We start from the raw sequence: 25506 nt of genomic DNA, 5'->3' as shown, positions 1-25506 counted from the left end.
TATGGATGAGGAAATAATCTTATTAGGAGATTTTAACGGGGTAACACAACCAGAACTAGATAGATCAAATAGAAGGGAAAGGAAAAAGGATAGAGGGAAGTTACCAGAAAATTTTCTAAATCTGATTAAGAATTATGAATTTGTAGATATCTGGAGAAGGGATAACCCGACTGAGAAGAAATTTACTTATTTTTCCCATGCTAAAAGATCAGCATCTAGAATTGATATGATTTGGCTAACACCTGGCTTAATTCAGAAAGCAAATAAATGCGCAATAATGATTAAATCAATAACTGATCATAACCCAATTATGACAAAAATTAAAGGGAAAAATATGAAATTTAATAGGTGGAGGATGGATGAGAGGATTTTAAACGATGAGGCATTTGTAAAAAAAATGAAAGAACTGTTAAAAGAATTCTATAAAAATAATATTTCAGAAGAAGTAGATATAACAACAGTATGGGATGCGGGGAAGGCCTTTGTTAGGGGACTGTATATCCAACAAAAGAGCAGAATAAAAAGAGAAAGAGAGAAAAACATAGAAGAGATAAAGAAAGAAATTGGTAAGAAAGAGGAAGAATTAGTTGACGATCCAAATAATAAAGAGTTGGGGGTGAGAATTAAAATATTACAGAAGGAGCTCTCTGCATTGATAGGCCAGGAAATAGAAAACAAGATTAAATGGGCTAAACAAAGAAATTTTGAGTGGGGAGATAAGACGGGGAAACTATTAGGATGGAAATTAAGAAAGATCCAAAAGGAAAGGATAGTTAGTGGGATTAAGGATGGTGAGGTAAGGTTAACAAAAATAGAAGATATTCAAAAATGCTTTATTAAATATTATAAAAAATTATATGATAAAGGCAGGATAAATGAAGAAAAATTAAATAATTATTTCAGGGAAAGGAGGAGAGAAATAATCACGGAGGAAGAAAGAGAAGCACTTAATAACCCTGTGACATTACAGGAAATACATGATGCTATTAATAAAGCTAAATCAGGCAAGTCCCCTGGGACAGATGGCATTTCAAGCCAGCATTATAAAATTTTTAAAGAAGAATTAGGAGGGGTATATCAAAAATTGGTGAATGGTATCTTAGAAGGAGGCTCGGTGCCAAGGACGTGGCAGGAGGCATATGTGACTTTGATTCCGAAAGATGAGGAGGAATTTAAGCAGGTAGGAAATTTCAGGCCGATTTCTCTTCTTAATACAGATTACAAAATTTATGCGGATATCTTGGCTAGTAGATTAAAAAAGATTTTGGTCAGAATCATAGGGAAGAATCAGCAAGGATTTTTACCAGGAAGAATGATGTCTAGAAATATAAGAATCCTTTTGGATCTGATAGAATACCTAGACTGGACCCCGGGGAAAAAAGCGGGCTTTGTCTTCCTTGATATCGAAAAAGCCTTTGATTCATTATGTTGGACGTTTATGAAGAAATCGCTAGAGACATATGGCATAAATGGGAGATTTTTTGAAGGAATCAATTCGATATATAGTAAACAATTTGCAAAGTTAATTTTAAACGGGGAGGTGTTGGAGGAATTTGAGATAGGAAGAGGAACGAGGCAGGGGTGCCCCCTCTCCCCGTTGCTGTTTGTCCTGTCAATTGAATTCCTGTTAATTGATATCAAGGAAGACAAAGAAATTAAAGGAATTAAAGTTAAGGGGAAAGAATATAAGATCAGCGCTTTCGCGGATGATATGTTGGTAATGGTAGAAGATCCAGAGGAAACGATTAAAGGCTTGAGGGAAGTTCTAAAAAATTTTGAGGAGATATCGGGGCTTAGAATCAATGGGAAAAAAACTAAGGTGATGGTCAAAAATATAAAGGGAAATGAATTGGATAATTTGGAGAAATCTTTAGGATGGGAGATAGTAAAAAAATTCAAATATTTGGGCATTGTAATTGGCATAAATAATATAAATTTATTTGAAAATAATTATGGAAGAGTTTGGAAGGAGATTAAAAAGGATATTGACCGATGGAAAGATTTGAAACTCTCATTTTCAGGAAGAATTGCGGCAATTAAAATGTCAATACTCCCAAAGATGCTGTTCTTATTTCAGATGCTGCCTATAGTAGGTAAAAAGGAAATTTTCGATAATTGGAGGAGGGATTTAAGTAATTTCATTTGGATGGGGAAAAAACCAAGGATACAGTACAAATTGCTTACGGATATTAAAGAAAGAGGGGGTTGGGGGGTTCCAGATCTTAGGCTTTACCATGCATCCGCCTGCCTTTGCTGGCTCAAGGAATGGTTTGTATTGGAAGATGAGGAAATATTGACGGTGGAGGGATTTAGAAATACATCTGGTTGGCATACTTACCTGGTTCAGGGAGAGGGAAATAAATTTAAACAATTTTCAGATCATGTTTTAAAGAAAACTTTATTTAAAAATTGGTTGGAGTTCAGGAATCTATTGGAACCTCAAATCCCGTGGTGGGCTTCCCCACTAGAAATGACAGCAGTGGGAGGGAAAATCCAAAAGAGAAATTGTCTAACTTATCAAGACGTATTAGAAAAGAAAGGAGACCAATTAATATTGAAATCATATGAGCAGATTAGGTCAAATTGTGCTAGTTGGCTGCAATATATCCAAGTTCAAAGCCTTTTTAAGGAGCATAAAGTCAAAGGGTTCCCTAAAGGGAAATCCAAGATTCAGGAATTAATAATTGACAATAAGACCAAATTATTATCCAAAATTTATAAATATCTTTTGGAATGGGAATTAAAAGATGAGGAAATAAAGTGTGTTATGATTAAATGGGCACAGGATCTGGGCAAACCAATCTATAAAGTACAATGGGAAAATTTGTTTAAGAGAACAATGAAATTCACGGCCTGCGAAGGAATCAAAGAAAATATGCTGAAAATGCTTTATCGTTGGCACCTCACTCCGGATAAGATTGCCAAAATATATAAAAATACCGATAAAAATTGTTGGAAGTGCAGTAACAGGATAGGGGATTATATGCATTGCTGGTGGGGTTGCATAAAAATTAAAAAATTTTGGGGGGAGGTCTATGAGGAATTAAAAAAAATAGTGAAAGTCACTTTTAAAAGAAAACCGGAATATTTTTTATTAAGTTTGCTTCCAGAAAACCTCCCTAAGGATAGAAGAGACATTTTTCTTTATGGATGTGCAGCAGCACGATTATTGATAGGTCAGAATTGGAAAAAGGAAGAGGCACCAGGGGTAGCAGATTGGCAGATAAAGCTAGTTGAATTTATGAATCTTGACAAAATGACTGCCGTAATTAGAAATGTATCGAAACAGAAATTGATTAAAAAGTGGGAATATGTGGAAGAATATTTTAGGAAGAAGAATATCCAAACGGAGTTAAGGGTCTGTTTAGGTTAGAAGAGAATAGGGGTTTTTTGTTAAAAGAATCAAGTGAAAAGGAAAGGGATTTATATTAATATGATATAAATGGAGAAATGACAACGCAAGAATATAGTGAATAGGAGAAATAAGCGACACGTTAAGAGTTGGGAAGTGGTTTTATTTTCATATTTGTTGTTTGGATTTTGTGAACATATAATTTTATTGTACATGCTTTTAAAAATGATTCAATAAAGTTTACTTTTTAAATTGGAAAAAAAAAAAAAAAGAAATCTATATAGGAATATGAACTTGTCTAACTAAAAAAAAAAAAAAAAAAAAAAAAACAATGCCTTATTATTTGCCCACATACTCTCAGGCACCCCTAAAAATGATTAGCACTTTTTAGAACAAAAGCGAATTCAGTTTCCAAACTGAAATGTAACTCCTTTAGTTGGGGTTGCTGCTGGAGTGGAAAGGAGGACCATTCCAGGTCCTGAGACTGGAGATCCATCTACCACATAATGGCAGAACTCCAAAGACCCCATCAGCCCCATGCCTGGGTCTGGACTCTGCCTAGGCCACTCTGCAGCATTTCTTTAACAAATAGGCACTGCCATTCTTTGACACATTATTTATGGTGAAAATATTGTTGGTTTGTTCGTTTAAATGTTGTATTTGCAGTTGTGGATTGAATCATAAAGGTTTTTTTTTTTATTAAACACACACACACACACCAATTGGTTTACCCTTGCCAGGATGTCGGTGCTATCAACAAGTGGTTGTTGTTTTTGAGGAGCGACTGTGATCATCGCCACTTGCACTTTCCTGCATTTCCTTTCTTTCTCACTTCAATGTTTATAACTCTATGCCCTCCAAATTATTTCTAGATATACTTCAATTTGGGATAGCACTTCATGTGTCTAATGAAGTGGGCTGTAGTCCCCGAGAGCTCATTTGTTAATCTCAAAGGGGTCGCAAGACGCTCTACTATATTGTGACAGATTAGCTCATCTATACTTCTGGGATACATTTACAAAGTCATTTTAATTTTATTTGGCCTTGTTAATTCCCGCAAACCACACCATCAACTGCATTGATGGTATAAATGTATAGAGTAAGGGGCATCACTCAGTGGTACAAGGTTACAGGGTCAATCCCTGGTATCTCCAGGGAGTGCTGGGGAGGACTCAGTTGCATGACGAGGTTACCAGACACCCCCCGCAAAATAACTCACACCACACTCAGAATTTTAGTTTGGGTTTTGGCAATAATTTGGCCACAACTTTATTTAAATACAATTAAATGTGAGTGTTGGCTTAGGCATTGGTTAATCCATCTGTCTCCCGCCTGGGGCAGATCAGTTCCGACTTCCCTAGCCGTATAGGGAAGTCAAGTAAACACCCCATGGCAGAGGAGGTAGCTGTGTCTAGGCACTCTCCCCTCGACCAGAAATGCTCCCCAAGGCTCGTGCTCTGTAATGGCCCCAGCCCCGCCCGTTGCAGGGGTGTATGGACCAGAGCCCCAAGATTCCTTTAACGGAATACTTCTATGTGGAGCAGCATTTTAATGAGGAGTAGGCACCTCCATGACAAACCCCTCCACCAACCAGGATTATTAACCAATGCCTAACTGCCAACCTAACAAGTTGTGACGATTTGCTAAGCAGTAGGCAAAAACCAATGGCAACAGCCAATCAGCCAAATGGCAAAATTCCTACTGGGCCCTTGCAAAGCAAGCAACCCCATGAAAGGCAAAACAATGTCAGGCTAAACCATTAGAAAAAGGCGGTGGGTGGGCGGGAGATCCAAAGCACTTTGCAAAGTGAAACTAACTGCTGGATGCTGAGGTTTTAAGGAGCCCTTCCTGTCAATCAAAATTTGCTACATGCTTATTTCCCCAGCAACCCAGAGGAGTCCTATCACATGCACTCCCTCTCCATTGACACCACCCCCAACCCAGGGAGATGTCTTTTTAACCCTTCTGCAACCCGCACTCTCCCTGATAGGAGAACGCGCTTTTCCCAAACCCTGGAGAACCACTGGCAGCCAGTGCAGACAATACTGAACTAATTGGACCAGTGGACTGACTCAGTATAAGGCAGCTTCCCATGTCCCTGTTCATCCCCAGTTCATCCCCACGCAGTTAAAAATGGCGAAGTGGATGGGTGGATGGTGGGACTATCTCTCTCCAGAACAACTGACTAATGACAGCTAATTTGCTGCCTTTCCAAAGCTTCAAGTCACCCAACATATTCCAGATAATTGTGATATGATTCTGACTTATGCATATAACTTAACATGGGAAGGGATGGTAGATCATCCTTTCAATCTCCTCCCACTGCAAATGAGGTCTAATGACAAGGGCACCTGGTAGATGCAGAATCATTTAGAGGGCCTTTTTATTTTCTTGGTAGCCCCAGTTTGACTTTCTCTCCTCCATAGGAACAGTGGTGGCACATCCAAGGGGAAGGAGATGTAGCTGTGTGTGCATGTGGGAGGGGAGAGGTTTGCAGGATAAATAAATGTCTAGTCTCTGCTTGTGCAAGCTGACTGGCAGAAGGTATGCTTGTATCTTGCTCATCCTTGACAGTGACTTCATCCTTGGCTCCTGTGAAGAAGCTGCTCTCTTGATGTATTAAATTTTGATGACCCTTTAATCATTTCAAATTAATGAGAAATGGGTTCAGGAGGAAGGAAGATCCATCATGTCAGCATGGGTACCCTGCTCTCTCCTGCAACGTGAATTCAACATGACTCCCTTGTGGTGAAAGGAGGGATTTGTAATGCTTGCAGAAAGCTTTGATTTCCCTGCAGAACCCTTGCAAGTTAGGCTCTTTCATAAGGGAACAGTCACCCTTCACTACCCACAAAATATACAGGTGGGCTTTGGGTTGTTTTCCTTTTTCTAAAGGAGGAGATTTAATGCAAGGCACGATTCTGCGGATTGCAGAGGTTCACTTCTGTTGTTGCAGAGGGAATGTGATAAGCACACCACTGTGTTTCGCTGTTTCAACTTGAGTGTCCCTCTTTCTAAAGAGGATACAATTCCAGTGAGGGTGGGTGTGCGATTGTATCACAAAGTGCAATTCTCCCAAGTGCAGGGATTAACCTTTATTTCAGGGCTGGCCCAAGACATTGCACTGCAGGATGGAGACAAGAAGACACCTAACCTTGTTTACTGTGTGTTCTGAAGCCAACAGGACTAAGGGTTGAATCTTGTATCACCATCTACCACACCTGAGGGCCGAAGACAAGCTGAAAGTTGCAGAACAGGCTGTGTAATACATGGCTCTGCTCTTCAATGCTTCACTGCTGTGTCTATTCACATAATATGCTCCCTGAGGCAGCAGGGTAGGACTGGTTCTGCTTTTGGGGTTGTTATTATGGCTACACCCACTCTCCAGTCCTTCTTTGCATCCTCCTTTGGATGCAGAGAAGGTACTGTGGTGGCAGGACAGTGTTTATTATGCCCTCTTCCTTGCCCCCCTCCCAACACACCACCTCTTTCCATTCCACTGACACCCCCCTCCCCATGCTTTTGCACAATGGCTAACTAGTTGGAGACTGGATTTGCTCTCTTGCAAAGCTGGGAGCTTGCCCATCAGGAGACAGCTGCACACACACTGCAGTACTCGAGTGGGACTCTGTAGGTTAGTGGTTTCACAGAAGTTCAGAAAGGAAGGGAAATGTAGCAAAGCAACAGGGATGAAATGGAGAAGGAAAATGTCACTGTCTCAGTCCCTGGCATCTCCAGGTAGGGCTGGGGAATATTCCCTGCCTGACACCTTGGAGAGCCACTGCCACTCAGTGTAAACAATACAGAGCTGGATGGAGCAATGGACTGACTCTGTATAAGGCAGCATCCTACTTTCCTCTGCCAGCTGGCAGTTGGTCTCTCGTTGAGCTGCATCCTGCACTGGCATTGTTTCCTTTTCTTCCTCTGTACTTTTCTCCTTGGCTTATTTCACATGAAAGCCAAGATTGATCTCCATCACCATGAGATCTAGAAAACTTGCTAAAAAAAGGAATGCTGGTTGCCTTTGGATTTGAACGTGAGGCCCAGAGATCCACTAGATTTTTTTAGGGTGTGTTTTCATTTCAGTAACTTCACCTTCCTCTGTGCTACAGCTCAGACGAAATTAGAACTACAAGAAGCAGCTAATCTTTTGCATTATTTATAGCAGCCTTCAGCACAGGAGAGCCAGGAGGTTCAGGTGTTTGCATTAAGTTGCCATTTATAGCTCTCCCAAGTTGTTCTGTTGCCATCAGATAACAAGGTAACCATTTTTCATATATATATATATATATATATATATATATATATATATATATATCTCCAACTGCATAACAAGACTTCTCTGCTGATTAAGTCAGTGGCCCCTGATGGTGCTCAGATCCACCGCTGGTGAATGCAGGCAAGCTTCATGCCTTTTTAGTTCAACACAGAGATCTATAGAAACAGGCAGAATAATGACACTATGAATATGCAAATCCTTGTTGCCGACTTCATTGCCACAGATGTTGTTGCTATGCATCTGGGGCCCGTCCACGATTCATTCATCTTGCACATGTTTCCACTCAAGCAGCTACTTAGAGTATTTTTTGCCTGACAGCGAATGGCTGATTGTTCAGTCTTAATCATATTTTCTGAAGTTTACTCCACAAACATCTGTGTACAGTCATTACAGAGCTGGCACCAGCTCTGAGTCACACTAATTTCCTCTCTCTCTAACATGGAACACTGTCTTGGCTTCTATTGATGAGGATGCAAAAGGGGGGGGAGCAGAAAACACCAAACTCTGTTGACAAGCTCAAAGGGCTTCACATGACCAAGTTCTGACAAGGATTTTGTGGCCATACCCTTTTATAAAACACACACAGCTGGGAGGGAAGGTAGGGGTAGGTGATTGAATTCCGTGCAAAACGAAAACAAAACCCCCACAGTTTCATAACATTGGAAGCTACTTTATACTAAGAATGCAAGAAGAGTCCTGCTGGATCAGGGCAATAGCCCATCTAGTCCAGTGTCCAGTGGCCAACAATTGGGCTTCAAGCGAAAGAGACCTCGCCCCTCCTGTGATTTCCAGCAACTGGTGTTCAGAAGCATTGCTGGCTCCAACTGTGGGGGCAGAGCCTAGCCATCATAGCTAGTAACCCTTGGTAGCTTTCTCCTCCATGAATTGTTCAAATTGTCTTTTAAAGCCACCCAAGTTGGTGGTCATCCCTGCCTCCTGTGGGAGTGAGTTCCATAACTACGCACTGCATGAAGTCCTGAGTTTTCCAACATTCAACTTCATTCATTGGGAGAGAAGGAGAAAAGCAGGGTTCCGGTTTCCGCCTGCAGGAATGGCGGACCTGTTTTCCATCTCTCTGACCTTCGTAAGGAATTTGGCGGTTGCTAGGGGAGTAAATGGCAACCCCCTACCCTCTCCGGGGGTTACGGAGAGGGGCCGCTGGCCCGCGATGCCCCCAGACCCACTCCGACTGTTTTTGGAGTGGGGGGAGCTTGGGCTGAGCACTTACGACGGCCAGGACTCCCGGACGCTAATCTGCATGGCGGGGATTTCCATGGTTAAAGAAGATAATTAGGCTTAAATCTATGGACATACTTCAGAAGGAGGGGAAGAAGCGCTGTTTACTGCTGAGAATTTTATGCTGCTGAGCGAGAGGAGTCAAAGAATGTACGGCATCTGGAAGAAGGATTGATGGGGACGGAGCGATAAGGGAAGCAAGTTTTTATTTTTTCTTCATATTGTTGCCTCGTATCTTCCCGGACGCGATGTCCTGGCTTGTTTGGAGTGAAAGAGAAGCAAAAGACTGTGTGAGTTGAACTCTATAGCTGTTGTTACTGAGCATATTTCTTAAAGATGTGAAGTTGCCGATGAGAAAAGCCCCCCCCTAGTCAGACGGAAGGAGTTCTGGACGCGTTCGGAGGATTTATGAGCTGTGACGCACTTTAAATTGGAGCAGCGACCTGAAGCTAAGTTCAGCTATAGGGCAAGGAGATCCATTAATTTACCAAGAGTTCATGGTTGGATGTTTGGGTCTCCTGCCTGAAAAAGCTGTAAATTCTATAAAGATAAATAAATCGTAAATCTTCATGGCTATGAGAGAAAATGAAAGTGATTTGAGCCTTTTAAGATGGCGCTGCTACTCCGTCGCAACAGGGAGCTCCACTAAGAAGATTTATGGGGAGGCTGGACTGATTAACTCACACAGGAGAAAGAACATCTGTGAAACTTCGTTTGACATTTATCTCAGCAGCTGGAACAATCGGATGAAAGTGGAAAACATCTAGGTGACTGTAAGGGGAAGATTTGGAATATTATGAGCTTGGAGGACGATTTGAACTTTAGAAATAAGACGGCAGTGGACAGTTGCGAGGAATTCCCAATTTCTTGAAGCATGGGAACCCAAAAATAAATTATTTAGATGATTTGGCATAACATTCGGTTTGATTGATATATATATGTGTATAATTTGAAATATTGAAATGTGATATAATTGGTTTTAATTGGAAAATTAATAAAAATATTTTTTTAAATAAAGGGAGAGAAGGAGAAAAGCTTGCCTCTATCCACACTCTCCATGCCATGCATAATTTTATAAGCTTCTATCATGTCACCTCTTACCCACCTTTTCTCTGAACTAAAAAAACCCCCAAATGCTGCATCCTTTCTTCATAGGGAAGCCACTCCATCCCATTGATCATTTGGGTTGCCCTTTTCTGAACCTTTGCAACTCTACAATATAGGTTTTGAGATGAGGTGGCCGGAACTATACATAATATTCCAAATGGTGTTGCACTATATATTGTGATAGCAGAAGTTTTATTTCAGTTTCTTTCCTATTGAGTCAAATCACTTGTCCATCTAGTACAGCACTTTCTACACTGATGGGCAGTGGCTTTCCAAGGTTTTAGGCAGGGGACCTTCCCAGTCCTACCTGGAGATTGAGCCTGGGACCTTCTGATGCAAATCTGATTGGAAGTTTTCTTGTTGAACATGGGAAGCTGGCTTATACCAAGTCAGAACATCATTCCATTGCACCCACCCTTGCTCTTAAGCACTGTATAAATCTGAAATATTAAGTAGCAAGAGAGGGATGGGGACAGATGAGAGTCAGACAAAGAGAGTTGGAAAGATTTACTATAAGGACTAGGGGTTTGAGGAGAGCGCAAAAGCCAGTAGGGGTGAGTGCAGAGACTTGGAGAGGTGAAATGATTTGCGGGGATGAGGAGCATAAATTATTTCAGCTGTCTAATAGCTTTCCTAATAATGCCACTGCAGTTTCACTGGGATTACTTATGGGAGCAAGTGCTTGTTAGTGAAAATAATGGAGTCGCTCACAAATGACTTTGCAACCAGCCCCTGAATATTAGCTCGGATTTGATGCGGCCTGACTTTGACATTGTTTTATGGAAATGACCTTCTCCAGCAGTTCATATGCTGACTTGTTATTGTTTTAATGTGCTTGCAAATGGCACCAGCAGCCTTTCAAAGAGTTATCTGGAGTCGCCTACCTGTATGATGGGAGGTGTTGACATGTGTGCTGGTATACAGAAGATCCTATACTCAGGCACCATAGAACCAGACTGGGGTAACCAACGTGGTGAGCTGGGGAAGAACTGCAGCTCAGTGTTGTGTGCAGAAGGTTCCAGGTTCAATCCCCAGCATCTCCAAGGAAGGCTCCCTCTTTGAAACCCTGCCACTCAGTGCAGACAGTGGTGAGCTAGATGAACCAATGTTTTGAGTATCATGTAGCTTCTTAGGTTCAGATGCTGGACTCTAGATGTCGAAACGATGCCTTATGAGGAACGGCTTAGGGAGCTGGGTATGTTTAGCCTGGAGAAGAGAAGGTTAAGGGGTGATATTATAGCCATGTTCAAATATATAAAAGGATGCCATATAGAGGAGGGAGAAAGGTTGTTTTCTGCTGCTCCAGAAGCAATGGATTCAAACTACAAGAAAGAAGATTCCACCTAAACATTAGGAAGAACTTCCTGACAGTAAGAGTTGTTCGACAGTGGAATTTGCTGCCAAGGAGTGTGGTGGAGTCTCCTTCTTTGGAGGTCTTTAAGCGGCGGCTTGACAGCCATCTGTCAGGAATGCTTTGATGGTGTTTCCTGCTTGGCAGGGGGTTGGACTGGATGGCCCTTGTGGTCTCTTCTAACTCTATGGTTCTACAACTGCTGTCATGTCAGCTGTGCTGGCTGGGCCTGATGGGAGTTGAAGCCCAAGAGCGTCTAAAAGTACACCACATAAAGTATGTGTTGGCAATGGCTGCCAATTAGCAATTGGACTGAGTTCCTTTGGGAGGGAAGATAATCGACAACCCATTTTTGCAGGGAACTCTGGGAACTGTCACTTTGTGAGGGGAATAGGGGCCTCCTAACAAATCTCAGCACCCTTAACAAACTACAGCCCCCATAATTATTATTATTTTTTTGGGGGGGGGGAACTATGATTACTTGAAACAGTATGGTGTGGATGTGCCCAAAGTTAAACAAGTGATTTACAACAAAAACAAATGGAATAATGAAATGAACAGTAATTCTTGCACACCCCTGTTCACTATCTGTGCAGTGTTAGCACACAAGTCAAGAGCTACCTGGGTTACAGCTCCCTATTGTGCTGTCAATACACAGGCAAGGTGACCCATTTTAAATGGAAAATTGGGTGTATTGAACACCACAAGGACAAGTTTTTGCTTGCTGGCCCAACATAATCCTTTGCAGTTCCACAGTTCTCTGCTTTGTGACAATCTGCTTTTTTATGTTCTGCTTCCTGTGTTTTTAATGTGTTGCTAACCCACAGAGGGAAAAAAGGACTTTCCTCTTATCCTGTGACTAGCATTTTGAGTGACCTCATCAAAAGCTTTTTGAAAGCCTCACAGTTGCTCTATTGACTGGTTTGTCCTTGTCCGTTTTGGTACACTTTGTTCTGCAAAGCCCTCAGAATGGACCGAGGTGGGTCTTTTTCTTCTTCTTTTCCTTTACAGCTATAAAATAGGTGGGATGCCATCACTCATTAAATTTGGGCTTTGTGAATGACACTTGCCATTTTCTGAAGAAGATGGGGGAAATGGTGCTTTTCCCCTTCCACAAAGCTGCTCACATTTAAACTTCTGCAGTTTTGAGCTTTGGAATGAATATTCCTGCTTCCAGCGTGATCTGTGCCTTTGTAAATGCCTTGGTAGGATTTGAAAAAAAGAAAGAAAAAAAGAAAGATAAAGGTTCTCTTGGAGTCTCTTCTTGAAAATCAAATCTACCCCAAATCCAGGGCTTTCAGTATTTTTCTTCCTGAACTGAGGAATGTTGAGCATGCAAATAAAGAAAACTTATTTTTCTTACTGTGACCCATGTGATATGTTCTGCATTAAAATCTTCAGTGGAATGACATGCAAATGCCTGTCTTCCTTCATCAATTGATGGAATGTAGAGTTTCGGGAAATTGCTGTAATGAGGCACTTCATGACAGGTTCCGATTGGCTGCTTCTGGACAAGCTAACAAGAATGTTGAACTCCACAGACGACTCTTTCAGCACAGATTCCAAGAGCTCATATCCATGGCCTACTGGAACACAGGCTTGACTGCTGTTTTTTTGCGGATTGGAAGGATGGAGAAAGCATTTGACCAGGTTCAATTCATTAAAATTTGGTAGATGAAAAATCCTAGATGGCCACCACTGCCACCAGTAATTTAAGCAAGTATCCCCCTTGTTGAAATCCCAGGAAGATGATTTGGATAAAAAAATACAAAATAACAAAGATTTCAGAGAAGATATATGTGCAATGCCCTGGAAAGGTTCAAAGCAATCTCAACAGTTTGACTTTGATAAAAATGATTCATTGAACCCTACTTAGTCCCATGACTTCTATAAGGGTGACTGTACTCAGATTACTGTTTTGTATTCTCCCCCCCCCCAGCAAATGTTCCCCAAATTTTGGCTAAAACCCTCCCCTGCCAAGCCAATCTATTCTCCATCTTTGATTAAGCAGTCTGGCCTTTGCTCCGGTGAGTTGTCAGAACAGGCTTCCTACTACCAGAGCTCCTTTTAGATGCCAGTTAATCTGATTACAGGTAGGTAGCCGTGTTGGTCTGGGTCGAAGTAAAATAAAAAAATTCCTTCAGTAGCACCTTAAAGACCAACTAAGTTTTTATTTTGGTATGAGCTTTCGTGTGCATGCACACTTCTTCAGATACAGTGAAATAGAAGTCCCCAGGCACTTATGTAGAGAAGGGGTGGGGAGGGGTGGGGAGGGGGAGGGGAGGGGGGGATCACTCAGAAGGGTGGTGGAAGTGGGTGATTGACTGTGCCCTTCAGCTCTCTATATTGGACAAACAGGCCAAACCCTATGCCAAAGGATAAATGGACATAAATCTGACATCAGGAACCAGAAGACAGAAAAACCAGTAGGAGAACACTTCAATCTCCCAGGACATTCTATACAAGATCTCAAAGTAGCTGTCTTACTACAAAAGAATTTCAGAAATAGACTGGAAAGAGAAGTTGCTGAATTACAACTTATCACCAAGCTCAAAACCATGGAGGGACCTGGTTTGAACAGAGATATCGGATTCTTATCTCATTATACATGATAAGCGATCTTCAGCCATCTCAACCCTTGCTTTTTCATGCAAAACCATTTGCAGTCGTTTTCGGTCATCAACAGCTATCAGTCAGTCAATCACCCACTTCCACCACCCTTCTGAGTGATCCCCCCTCCCCTCCCCATCCCCACCCCTTCTCTACATAAGTGCCTGGGTACTTCTATTTCACTGTATCTGAAGAAGTGTGCATGCACACGAAAGCTCATACCAAAATAAAAACTTAGTTGGTCTTTAAGGTGCTACTGAAGGAATTTTTTTAGTTAATCTGATGGAATAGTGGGCTGTAAATTTAAGAAAGAATTAACAAAAGGAACACATTGGGGGGCGGAAGTAGCATTGCAGCAGAAACGGGCTTCCTCACCCCTAACTTAAGCACATTCACTAGAACATGTAAAGAGAGCCCCAGTGTGTTTCCTGGTGGTCTGGAAAGCATTCTGTGCAAATGAAGAACATGAAATAAGGCTGCTTCAGTGTCATCTTAGTCCAGCATCCTGTTCTCACAACAAACCAGATTCAAATGGAAAGCCTACAAGCAGGACCTGAGTGCAACAGTGCTCCTGCCTCTGTCAGTGGAGATAGAACATCTTTACCAATATGCCTGGTGAGGGCATTATGATTGATTAATGGAACCCAGTTAGTTTTGCCACAGCATGATGATTATTGGACTGTGGTAACACAGAGGTGCCTGTTGTCTTTGTCCATGGAGTTTTCTTGGCAGGGATCCTGGAGTGGCTTGCTGGTTCCAGCTCCAGGTGGATCACGTTTGGTCAAAACTCTCCACTAATTTTGAATTATGGTGCTGGAGGAGACTCTTGAGAGTCCCATGGACTGCAAGAAGATCAAACCTATCCATTCTGAAGGAAATCAGCCCTGAGTGCTCACTGGAAGGACAGATCCTGAAGCTGAGGCTCCAATACTTTGGCCACCTCATGAGAAGAGAAGACTCCCTGGAAAAGACCCTGATGTTGGGAAAGATGGAGGGCACAAGGAGAAGGGGACGACAGAGGATGAGATGGTTGGACAGTGTTCTCGAAGCTACGAACATGAGTTTGGCCAAGCTGCGGGAGGCAGTGGAAGACAGGAGTGCCTGGCGTGCTCTGGTCCATGGGGTCATGAAGAGTCGGACACAACTAAACGACTAAACAACAATAACACAGAGGTGGGCTTTTTAAGTGGCAGAGTCCATATTGTGGAATGCTTTCCCTGTTGTAATGTGAGAGTCCCTGACAGTGGTGACATTATTCTGGCTCCTGAAGACTAACCTATTAAGGCAAACATTCCTCTTTAGTGGTGATTTTATTATTTTGATTGTTATGCCTATTGTTTCTTTGCTTTATTGTATATTTTAATTAAGGATGCTTTATTGGCCTAATGGAATTGCTATTGTACATTTTAATTATCTATTGATTTCATAATTGTAAACTGCTTGTAAGCCATGGTGGCATATAACCAGTATGTAAATTAAATAAGGTTGTTCACTGGGGCAAGATAGTTTGAGCATATAACATCAATCCTGCCTCAACTGCACTAGCTTCCAATCAGTTTCTGGGCCCAGTTCAGAGTGCTGGTTGACCTACAAAGCCTTAAATGGCTCAGGACCATAATACCTCAAGGACAGCCTCTCCCCCTTGAATCAACCTGGGCCCTGTGACCATAATCTGAGACCCTTCTTTGTGTGCCCCCTCCATGGGAAGATCAGTGTGCATTTAAAGGCGAACCTACCTAATTTGAACCTTCTGAAACTTGTGAACCAAAACACAACCTCCCTTTAATAAAAAAAATTGTAAACTCATGTGGAGATGTAGGGAACTGAATGCAAGACTGACAAATGGGAAACTCAGACATACCAAAGGTGACAGATTTGCCCATCCTTAGCTGCAACCTAGAGCCACAGAGCCTAGTGCAACTGGCTAAGGAAGCAGAGTGATGGCAGCACTGGAGAAAAGCCACTGGAGGCCCCGGTTGAGTTGAGCCCTCCCCCTCAGTGCCTGACACACAAGGTCACTCCTTTTCATGCATGTTTGTTTTACCCATAGGAGAGTCTGACAAGGGTCATTGGGTCATGCAAATCTAAACGTTCTCCATGATGCACTCACTCTGCACCCTTATTTGGGGGCACATGCTTTGTTTTTTCTTGTTTTCCACCATCCATTCAAACGTAAGGGATGCCTTTTGTGCTGTTCTCTTTATCCTTTGACTCGGCTCCAAGAGAAACAGAGCTGATTGAGATATTCTGCTCAGGGCATCTGGTATTTATGACTAGTTTGGGATTTCTGAGTAGCACGCTGTGAGCTACTTTGCAGCTACCAAGCACTGGAACAGCATTTGGCCGTTCTGCTTTCAGTCATGTCCCACCATGGGCTTTGAATGGGACTCTGTATGTGGCAGTGGATACGGGGTGCAAAGGTGCCCTTTATGCCATGTTGCTGCTCAAATCACTGCCACCGCTGCTCTGAAGCCAGCTGTGATTCTCTGCACCAGCTGCTGAGTCCTGGAAGGCACTTTAGCATGCTCTGTCAGCCCTTGCCTTCTGCAATGAAATGTCCCTTGAGCTGTAAGCATTCCTTCTCGTTACAAGAGATTCCTGAGTCTTTGAGTCCATCGCCCGGTGTAATCCAAAGAAAAAAGACTGGCAGGAGGGTACAGACCAAAGGAATGCCTTCTTCACTAGGGTGGCCACTTAATGCATCACCAAAGAAAGAGAAAATGCATCACTACCCCATAAAAGGACAAAAATGGACACAGATTTGCAAAACGTCAAAACAAATTAGAAACGTATAAGGTGGGTTTTTTTAAATGCCTAGCTGCAGTTGTGGAAATGGCTGTATTAATTTAACTAGAAATACAATACAGCTTCTAGTCATGGTGAATACTGTGTCCAGATTTCCTGTGTGGATAGGGGGGCACATTTCTCTTCCTCTCATATTATGAAAATTCGGGGTCATCCAATGAAAGATTCAGGACAAAGAGAAGGAAGCACTTCTTCATAGAGCATAGCTTAGCTATTGAACTTGTTCCCACAAGGTGTAGTGATGAGCAATAACTTGAGTCGCTTTAAAAGAGGATTAGACAAATTCACAGAGGATAAGGCTTTCAGTGGCTACTAGCCCTAATGGCTATGTTCTAGTCTGGCTGTCGGAGGTGGTATATCTGTTTATATTTTAATGGAACATTTGTATACCTAACACCATGCATTTTTGGAACAGTTGTTGCTTAAGCTGCCTCTTATTGACTTAGTTTTCTACACAGTTGCACTGCTTACCTATATTATATATTAAGCAGTACATAAATGGTCTAAATAAGGAAAATAAGAGGTCTAGCCTGGAAATTCCAATGGTGAAAACAGAAAAGTCCTGAAACATCTGGCGTCTTCTGGTGAGGAAAATGGGCCAGTGCCAGAAGGTGGCAAACACTTTGTTTTCTCAGAGAGTACCTCTGCAGTGCCCTTTCAATTCTGCATGCTCTTGCAAATGCACACAAAGAGGAAACATGTTCCCCGTGGAACAGAAGAGCTCGCTGTGTGTTAATCAATCAGTCACAGATACAAAATCCACTTTGCTGGGGCTGAGAATCAGCCAGCCAATTTGGATATAATAAGAACTAATACAAGTCTCTCCCACACCTGAGCCCTCATTGCAGTGTGGTTTGGGAGTGCTGGGTTAATGGTTTTTGATGACAAGTCAGATGTTAGAAGGCCCCCATTGTCCGTTGTTGGTGTTGACTTAAGTGGACTTTAATTAGTTTTGGGAGGATGGGAGGGAGGAGGAGTAATAGAAATATAGGGTAAATACAAATTATTGTTTATCAAGGAGCTGGCTCCTGAGTTGGAGTATTCCAAAAATCAAACCTTGTTTAAGGAATTTCTAGCAGCTCTAATGACAACATTCAAAGACCTAAAGTGTCAGGGAGATAGCCGATTTCAGTGCTGGAAGTTGTGGCTGCCAAGGAGATATGTTTGCATGTGACTTTATTGTCAGAGAGAAGGCAGGGCAGAGTGTGGAAGAGCTTTCACCTATGGGTCATGTGTGGCGCTTCCTATTGCCCTCAAAAGTTCCTCCAGGTTGTATTATGTGTGGTGCTCCATAGCAGCTACTAATTCCAGCTACTGACTTTTGGAGCCACAATAGCTAGTGACCTACGCCAGAGGCAGTATGCCTCTGAATACCAGTTGCTAGGAATCATAGAATCATAGAGTTGGAAGAGACCACAAGGGCCATCCAGTCCAACCCCCTGCCAAGCAGGAAACACCATCAAAGCATTCTTGACATATGCCTGTCAAGCCTCTGCTTAAAGACCTCCAAAGAAGGAGACTCCACCACACTCCTTGGTAGCAAATTCCACTGCCGAACAGCTCTTACTGTCAGGAAGTTCTTCCTAATGTTTAGGTGGAATCTTCTTTCTTGAAGTTTGAATCCATTGCTCCATGTCTGCTTCTCTGGAGCAGCAGAAATGTCCGCTTCTCTGGAGCAGCAGAATCACTGGTGGGGAGAGTATTATTGCACTCAGGTTCTGTTTGCAGATTCCCCATGTGCATCCGGTTGGCCACTGTGAGAACGGTGTTGAACTATATGGGCCTTTGGTCTATTCCAAGAGGGCTTGCCTTATGTTCCTTTTTAGTGTCGGATTTCACTGGCCATAATAGGTGCATAAACATATACATGATGTAGAGAAAGTGGATAGAGAGAAGTTTTTTCCCCCCTCTCTCAATATATTGAAACCCAATGGGGTCATTCAGTGAAGCTGGAAGTTGCAGGACCTCCAGATGTTGCTGCACAACATCTGCCATTGGCCATGTTGTCTGGGACTGATGGGAGATGGAGTCAAGCAACATTTGTAAGGCATATTGGTTATCCTTGGGCTACACTAACTGGCAGTGGCTTTCCAGAATCTCAGACAGGGAGCCTTTCCTAGCCATAGCTGGAGACGTGAGGAATTGAACATAGGACCATCTCCATCCAAGCATATGCTCTGCCACTGAGCAATCGTCATTTCACTTGAGCTGTGGTCATTACATATTCCCACCCATGCTCACTGCAATACAACCCATACTTCTCTGCTGCTTATGCCAGCAGCTCTTGTCTAGCCTCTTGGATAACCGATCCTAATTTTAACTGCCCATTAGTATTCTGCTAATAAAATTGACTGTTCCTTCAAAGGCAGGATGATGTTAATTTGCTAATGGTGGTGTTGCCAATCTTCTCCAATTTGCATTCATGGGCTGCCATTCAAAATCTCGGCTGTTTGCAAAGTTCGGCTCACTTTTAAAGAAAATCCTTTAAAACCGGACTGATCAGTCCTGAAATATGTTAATTCTGTGCTTTTAAGGAGGAAGGAAAGTGCAGTGAATGTGAGTGGTATTTATTTTATTTTCATCGAATAATAAAAAATGATGTTTCAGACATTATTATTCTGGAAGCCCTGTCGTTTGCCACATCAAGTGAAACATCAGTTTCCAGGGCTCCAGCTGAGTTTCTGAGTAGCTCTGCCAGCTCCTTTCCCCAACCCAGTCCTTCACAGGGCTAACAGATGTGTCGCCTGCAGGGCTGAGCCACTGGGTCCAAAGGTTGGATCTGCTTCCAGGAAATTAACATTACTTAGCCTTTCTCAGTGAAATCCCATCACTTATGTTCTTGTAGTAATATGTCTTGTGGGCTCCGTTCTCTCTGACCACATTCCCTGGTGTCGCATCTCGCATATGACGTTGGTTGCAGGATCTGTTGCACGAGATTACAAAGGGGGGGGGGGTAGAAAATAGGAACATTATGAGCTCAGTTAATACTGCAAAGGAGCCCAATCCTCTTACTCTGTTGGCCAATGTCACATGGATAAGAAGGCGAAATCAGAATGTGATGCAGAAGTGGCTGATATTGAGTCCATTCAAATCACATCTCAAAACAGCTGAAGGTTCTGCTGGGTCCAGATAAGCTTCAGAAAAGCATCCTAGCTTTGAGGCATTTGTTTGAACAACCTGGCTGAGCTAGATTCCCATGAACGTCTTGGGAGAGGGATTTCCTTGCAAGATCCCCAGTTTGACTCAATCCAGTCTCAAAACACCAACATAAAAAGTGTTTGGCAGTTGTGTTGATAGGTAGAGCATTTAAAAAAGTAACTGGGAAAAATAATCTTCTCTTCATTCATTAATTTTCCTTTTTAATTAAAATAATGATAATTGTATTTTCAAATATTTTTCCACATAAAATATTTTAGAGTAAATGTACATAGCATAACATAGATGTGGTTAGTTGAAAAAAAATGCATGGAATAGAATAAGTAGGAAACAAAATCTACAACACAGATAATAAAATCAGTCTCATACACCTTCACTGCTTAGTTTAGTGACAATTATAGTAAATAGCTGTATCATTTAAAATCTAAAATGGAGTTGGCTTACAGGATTCAGAAGATCAGAGGTGAGCCAATGCTACTTCCACTGTCAAGGGTTAAGGCTGATATCTTTCCCATCCCTATCTGGAGATGTTGAACACCAAACCTAGGGCCTTCTACATGCAAAGCAGGTGCTCTACCAATGATATATAGATTTCCCATTTTATCATGCAAGCTCCCTGGAGCAGGATCATGGCTACATATGAAGCTGATGTACTGATTATTGAACCATCTAGAACACTTGGGCTATCTAACAGGCATGTCAAACCTGCGGCCCTCCAGATGTTTTGGCCTACAACTCCCATGATCCCTAGCTAGCAGGACCAGTGGTTGGGGAAGATGGGAATTGTAGTCCAAAACATCTGCAGCTAGAGGGAGCCAGATCTCCCCAAGTCCTGCTACCCTTTAAATGGAAATGCCAGGCATGAAGTTTGGATATTTGACATGCAAAACAGGTGCATTATGATGGGCCCTCCACATGGATTGAGGAGAAACGTCTGCCTCTTTGGTGCCACATGCACATGAAATATACATGACATTTCCATTCATTCATAATTTCATTTGCAAAGCATTTCTCTCCTTAGCAGGTGCTCTTAGAAGTAAATGTTTCCATTAGTTGCAGAGAAATATCAGCCAGTGTGTGTACCCTCCATGAATTGACAATGTCATGATAATTGAATGAAAAAGGAAAGGGTTATTGATGAAGCCTGTGTTTTGTTTAATAATAAGCAATAATTTATTAGCAACCCCAACCCTCCTTTAAATACACAAAGGGTGGTGGCTGGGGATGGATGAATTTATCAATTTCATTGTCTGACACCCCCCCCCCCAGTCCTGAATTCATTTCTCCACATTTCCACTTCGGTTTGTGATTCATTTTTAAAGACCTCATGAAAATTCATCAGCATTTTTGTGTGAATTGCTCCTAATATACATGATTTTGTATGCCATGTTGCCTAATAAGCAGATGTTTTCAAAGCGTTGTTTCCCCTAATATTTATATTCTCCCTAATAGAATGCTTTTCTGTTTGTTATTTTTAACAAATATATTCACTTTTGTGCACATTTCACATTAGTGCATTCCTTTTTTGTACACATCACTTTGCAACGGCATTGCCAGATTTGGGGAAGTACACATTTGAACGATGGCTGTGCTTTGGTTTACATAATGTTTTCAAGAGTGCAAATTTGTTACATTCGCCTTTCAGTGTGAACTGAATTGAATTCCCCACCCCCACCCCTAGTTTGATCGCAGAGCGAACTCTTTTTTTATTTTAAAAAAGTGGATTTAAGTGCTCAAATTCAAAAGCAGATAGAGACATTCATGTTTAAGAAGTGGACACTCAAGATGTATCTGACACATGCCACTGAGGTTGCTGTTTTGCTAGTTTTCACCAAATGGCTGCTAAAAGCAAGTTGCAAAACTGTTGCTCATCCCCCTTCACCTTTTCCATACTTTGCTCATTTTCTTCCATTCCCTTAAGCTGTGAACACACGGCTTTTCAAGCAAAGTTCCTCTGATGCTTTAAAAGTGACTCGTTAATTAATTGATGGATTAATTAAATAAAATAAACTCTGTAGTACAAAATCAATATGCCCAGAGGGAGCTCCTCACATAGATTTACACTCTACGAATTTACTTCTGTAGGAAAGGGCCATAGCTCAGTGGAGGAGCATCTGCTTTGCATGTAGAAGCTCTGAGATTCAATCCACAGCATCCTCAGGTAGCACTGAGAATCCCTGGAGAGCCTCTGCCAATGAGTGTAGACAATGCTGAGCTAGGTGAACCAACAGTCTGACTCTGCTTCCTATGGTTACCCCATCCTACTATGAAAAGATGCTACCACAGGACTTGTCACAGGACAGAAACCCCATAGCAGAGATGGGGGGAACCTTTGGCTCTCCAGATGTTGTTGGAATCAACTGCTATTGGCCCCAACCAGCACAGCCAATGATAAGGTATGATGGGAGATAACATCCAATAACTTCTGAAGGGACCCATTCCTTCCCTTTATCTTGGGTTGTTTCCAGGGTTCCAGGGTAGATTACAACAATGCAAAAACACACTATTAAAACCTGTTATAACTATTTATAACCGGAATGATAGGGTGGGTTAGAGGGTTAGCCAAATGCATGGAAAATAAAGCTATCAAAAGCTGCTAACCACAATGACTGCGTTCTTTCATCCACCATGGGAGGCAGTACCCCCCTGAATACCAGCTTTTGTGCTCAGATCCTGCTTGTGGGTTTCCTGCAGGCATCTGGTTGGCCACTAAGAGCAGCATGCTAGACAAGATATTCTTATATTTTTATGCTTTTGATATGCGGCAACAAGAACTGTATGTGGTGCTTCAACTGTATGTGGTGCTTCAACAGATCTGTATAAAAGAAATTACCATATTGGCAGTTTTATTTTTGATCCCTTTCCTACCACGGCTTTGCAACAAATTGGCAACAAGGTCTCCAATTCAGTATGGATGAATATTCAACAGGGGAAAGTTAAGGGCATCATCAATATGCAAAGTTGAATCTCTGTAGGCTTCGGTACGGACACTCTTGGGCTTTATAGAAATTCACTGGAACCATTAACCTTTAGGGAATCTATGCCAAAGCGAAAACATTTTGATTAAAAATAAATTAATCAGCTATTAACTGAATTACATTTCTGGTGGTAAAAGTCCAAGGGAGATCATGTGTCAAGCGAAGAGTTTAATTGTATTCAGATGCTCTTGACGGTGTATTGCCGATGAGCACATCCTGGGACTTCTCTGTTGAGAAGTGACTACGCTGATGCCAGAGTTGGTGGCCTTTTGCCTTTTTCTGTGTGCCACAAATTTAACAGTATTTATTAATGGCTGCAAGGTTTTCTTCACACCCTTCAGCCAATAAGGCTCGCAGGGTAACTTATGGATAGTCAATACAAGCAGTAGCAAATCATTCAAAGGGTAATGAGTGAAGGTGATCTTTATACAGGCTTTTTAAAGAAATGGCAAGGATGACATTTCACCCCAGCCATGTCTTCTCCTTCTCACAAACCACAGTTGTTGTTTTTTGGGGGGTGACTCAGTGAAGGGTGGGTAGACTAAGTTGCAGCTGGCAAAACAGCATCAGGAAGAGGAGGTGGTGATCAGTGCTGGCTGGTGTTCATTGAGACTCACAGGGCAGAAGACAGGAAGCCCAAACAGTATGCTGAGTTCTACAAGGGCAGCACTGAGACGGAGGAAGGAGGAAGAAGCTGACAGTCAGTGCAACTGCTGGACTGGTTGAAAGGCAGAAGGCAGACAAGTGGGGGCTGGGTGAAGGCTGGCAGAGGGGCAGTGCCCCATTCACCCTAGTGGACTAGCTATGGTCCTTTAACTTTCATCCTCCTCATCCTTTGGCTATGCTGGGGCTGATGAAACATCTGGAGGACCATAGGCTAACTATCCCTGCTCTAGACAATAGGGGGTGAGGAAGAATATCAGATTATATCCGGCATGCCAAGATTGTAGCCTCAGTGCCACTTCCTCACTTTTGGGGAAGGGGCTGTATTTCAGTGGTAGAGCATCTGCTTTGCATGCAGAAGAATCCATGTTCAATCTCCAACAACTCCAGGTAGGGCTGGGAGAGAATGGTGGTTCCCAAATACTTTTGGGCCACTTTCTGCTTGGTTCCATAAACTCATCCCCTGTGTCCCCTACCCTACTTTACCCTACCCTACCCTAGAAAAAGCATTATTCAGAATAGTAGTTTTCATTACCCACCAGGGAAGATAATAACACAATAAAATTCAAACAGTAGCAATTAATTGCACATTTATTCAAAATCCAATTAGAACTTGTTAGTTTAATTAATTCAACAAAACTGATGAACTTGATCCAGTGGTATCAGCTTTGCAAAGCCTGATTATCATTTACATGTCTAATTCCCCCTTCCACCCTCTTGCCAGGTAACCCCACTGCCCTCCGGGGGGTGGTACCACCCACTTTGGGAACCACTAGAGCAGGCAATACTAAGCTAGATGGACCAATGGTCTGACTCGGTGTAAGGCAGTGTCGTACATTTCTATGTCATAAAAAACAGCGGGTGAATGAATACCATGCATGCAAGTCATAGGGATATCTGGTCACTGTGCTATTTTAAAACTGGATATGTTGCAGTGAAAGTAGATGGAGGTGACCAGGAAAACATTAGGTGCTTTCCAACCAATCATGTTAAAATTACTTAGTTTAAACTTTCCTTGAGTGTGTGCTCCTTGCCCAAAGATCACACCCATGGCATGTTCTCTGTCATTTTGAAGCGGAATAGACTGCCAGATATAAAATTCTAATTTAGACTCTTAATTATCTGCCCTCAGGTAGGCTCACAGTTCATCGCAGGCCAAGAAACATCTGCAGGGATTGCATGATTCCCCCCCCCTTTCCACACTGATATTTCATTAAACAAATTTATTCACTTGGAGAGTTTTAACTGCAGACACTGCTTTGTGAGCAAATCTAGCACTGGGTTTCTGGCCTGTTTTCATAAAAATGGTTGCTGTAGCAAACCAGCTGGAGCAGGAAGTAGGCGCTTCTTGCTATCAAGGAAACTTGAATCTCCATTGTTGGGTCCAAGAGGATCCCTAGGTTAAATAGGTTAAATACCTGATCCTTCCAGGTGAGTGCAACCCCGTGCAGAACAGGCCGTTTTCCAACCTCTTGGGTCTGTGAATTTCAAACACATAATATTTGGATTGGCTAAGAAATGGCCTAAGCTCAGGTGAAGGCTTCTGTCTGGCTGGAATCTCACACCCTAGTCACCTAGTGAGACTCTGGATGCTTGGTTTGCACCACAACAGGGTTCAACACTGGATGCCTTGCACAGAGAGAGGTTGGGTGCTTCCAGACCCTGTCAGAGAGACATTCCATCGGCAATGGCTGAGTGGAATCAACAATGGTCTTTGCCCTACTGTCATGCCAACCCTGCTTATTTGCTCGAAGTCAATAAAAATTTGACCTGATTTTCACCCAACTCCCTTATTCTGTTCAGTCGTTTCACCTCTTTCATGGGCCACATAATGTAAGACAATAAGGAAAACATTAAAACAACCTGTGGGTTGTTACAGTGCGTCAAAGAAAAGATTTAGTGGCCCATGCTGAAACTTTAAACTGTAGTTAATCTTAACTATTTGTTGAAACACGTCAGCTTCACAACT

This window comes from Zootoca vivipara, chromosome 6, assembly GCF_963506605.1.
Source record: "Zootoca vivipara chromosome 6, rZooViv1.1, whole genome shotgun sequence".
In the NCBI taxonomy this organism is placed as follows: domain Eukaryota; kingdom Metazoa; phylum Chordata; class Lepidosauria; order Squamata; family Lacertidae; genus Zootoca; species Zootoca vivipara.
Note: the sequence above shows the minus strand (reverse complement) of the source record.